Source organism: Octopus bimaculoides, chromosome 18 (assembly GCF_001194135.2).
Source record: "Octopus bimaculoides isolate UCB-OBI-ISO-001 chromosome 18, ASM119413v2, whole genome shotgun sequence".
NCBI lineage: Eukaryota > Metazoa > Mollusca > Cephalopoda > Octopoda > Octopodidae > Octopus > Octopus bimaculoides.
In genome coordinates this window covers 17,691,205-17,693,775 of record NC_068998.1, presented here as the reverse complement: position 1 = coordinate 17,693,775, position 2,571 = coordinate 17,691,205, and the positions used below count along the sequence as shown (strand labels likewise).

The window sequence follows — 2,571 nt, the reverse complement described above, 5'->3', positions numbered from 1 at the left end:
TGTGTGTGTGTGTGTGTGTGTGTGTGTGTGTGTGTGTATGCATGCAGTACAGATTTGTATGTTTTATGTATGTATTCTCAGGCATATAGTTACATATCTCGATATGCTCATATATATTTAAATGATAAACTTTTGGAAGGTTTTACATATTTTTATAGTTCTGTATGTATGTGTGTGTTTATGTATGTGTGTATGTATGTACGTATTTGTATATGTGTATATTGGTGCATGTCACTGTCTCTTTACCTTAATATGGTGTGATAGTTGAAAACGAGTGAGGGTTGGTGACAAGGACGTTCGACTGTAGAAAATCTACCTCAACAAATTGTGTCCGACCCCGACCTGCAAGTATGGAAAAGTAAACGCCAAAACGATGATGATTGCGATGATGATGATGATGATGATGATGATGATGATGATGATGAAGATGGATGGATGATGTTGATGATGATGGTGATAATATTTATCGTCCAGCAGGTAATGAATAAACAAACAATTGTTAAAATGTTATATTACAGTTTTGTTTATCATGGATTGAATTTATTTCTCTACAAGGTTATGTCACGTTTTAGAAAAAATTTATTTCTTTTACTGAAAATTATCTTGTAACAAAGTTTGTGATTGATAGGCTCTGTTTTTACAGTGACAGAGTTGTGATATTCGCCACCCACCCCCATCTCCCCACACACTGCTAGAAGTAAACGTTGAAAGAAAGAAACTAAGAAAAGAAACAAAGAGCAAGGATAAATGAAAATATAGTGGAAGGAATAGGTTTTATCGGACAAGGCACAAACCAAGATTTAATAAAGGTGGTAATGGTAAATGGTTCTGGTTGTGTCTTTCACCCATGGCCATTAGCAGTGGAAATGCAGTTAAGTAGCATTTGAAACCGGGTCGTGGATACGACTCGCCAGCAGCTTACCTGAACTTTGAGCACTTACATAAAAAGAAAATAATAATAATAATAATAATAATAATAATAATAATAATAATAATAAATGCCCGGATGCTGTACCAAGCAATGGCTCTCATGGCTTCTGATCTTAATTGATTGGCAGTGTTATCATGTTCATTGTTTTGACTTGGTATAAAAGATGGGCTACAGCAAATATTCTGCTTAATACCACAGATTTGCTTGTCACTTGTTTGACCTTAACCAGTTGAGCATGTTCCCTGGTGGCTGACGATATGTGCATCTCTGATCAGGAGCAGAAGTAGTGGGGGGGCATCATAGCCATGTGTTGAGAGGAATTCTTTGAGGTTTGAATAATTCACGTTTGGAAACATGGGTGTTTTGCTCAACATCCTTAAACAAACCTTATTCTGGGAACTTTTGAGCGGGATGGGCTACTCGACCTGAAGAAAATTGTAACTGAACCCCACCGGCGGGGGTCATGCGATGTTTATCTTGATGTGAGATCACCGTGTCGCGCACATATGGTTGTGATGCATGTGATTGGTGTACCCTTATCAGACGGGTAGTCATGATGGGTATAATGGGCTTCGTATATTTTACCCCAGTGTCACTTTGATGGCATGCACTACTCTCTCACTCAATAATAATAATAATAATAATAATAATAATAATCCTATCGACTGGAAGCACAAGGCCGCAAATTTTGCGGGAAGGAATTAAGTCGATCACATCGACTCCAATGCGTAACTGGTACTGATTTTACATTTACATTAACCCAGAGTTTAACTGGTGCTTATTTTATCGACCTCAAAAGAATGAAAGGCAAAGTCGACCTCGGTGGAATTTGAACTCAGAACGTAGCGCAGACGGAATACCGCTAAGCATTTTGCTCAGCGTGTTAACGATTCTGCCAGCACGCTGTTTTAATAATAGTCCTTTCTATTGGAAGCGCAAGGCCTCAAATTTCGGTGAAGGGATTAAGTCGATTACGCCAGTCCGTAACTGGTACTTATTTAATCGATTCCGAAAGGATGAAAGGCAACGTTGACTTCGGTGGTATTTGAACTCAGAACGTAGCGGCAGACGAAATACCGCTAAGCATTTCGCCCAGCGTACTAACGATTCTGCCAGCTCACCGCCTTTTTAATAATAATAATAATAATAATAATAATAATAAAAATAATAATAATAATAAAAATAATAATAATAAAAATAATAAAAATAATAATAATAATAATAATAATAATAATAATAATAATAATAATAAAAAAATAATAATAATAATAATAATAATCGTTTCTATTATAGGCGCAAGGCCTGAAATTTGGGGGAGGAGGACAATTGGTTATATCGACCACAGTACTCAACTGGTACTTAATTTGTCGACTCCGAAAGGATGAAAGGTAAAGTCGACCTCAGCGGAATTTGAAATCAGAACGTAAAGACTGACGAAATGCCGCGAGGCATTTTACCCGGCGTGCTAACGATTCTGTCTGCTCGACATCTTAACAACAACAACAACAACAACAACAACAACAACAATAATAATAATAATAATAATAATAATAATAATAATGATAATTCTTTCTACTGGAAGCACAGGGCCTCAAATTTGGGTGAAGGGATTAAGTCGATTACATTGACCCCCAGTGCAT

At 36.8% G+C, this 2,571-nt stretch overlaps 1 long non-coding RNA gene across 1 annotated transcript in view; it reads right to left on the bottom strand.

Annotated features, from left to right (window-relative positions):
• LOC128249891 (uncharacterized) overlaps nucleotides 1-2,565 on the bottom strand; it is a 4,340-nt gene extending 1,775 nt beyond the window's left edge. The window contains exon 1 of the long non-coding RNA XR_008266026.1: nucleotides 247-2,565. This is a non-coding gene — a long non-coding RNA (uncharacterized LOC128249891). The remainder of the gene's footprint in view (nucleotides 1-246) is intronic.
• Nucleotides 2,566-2,571: the final 6 nt, after the last annotated feature.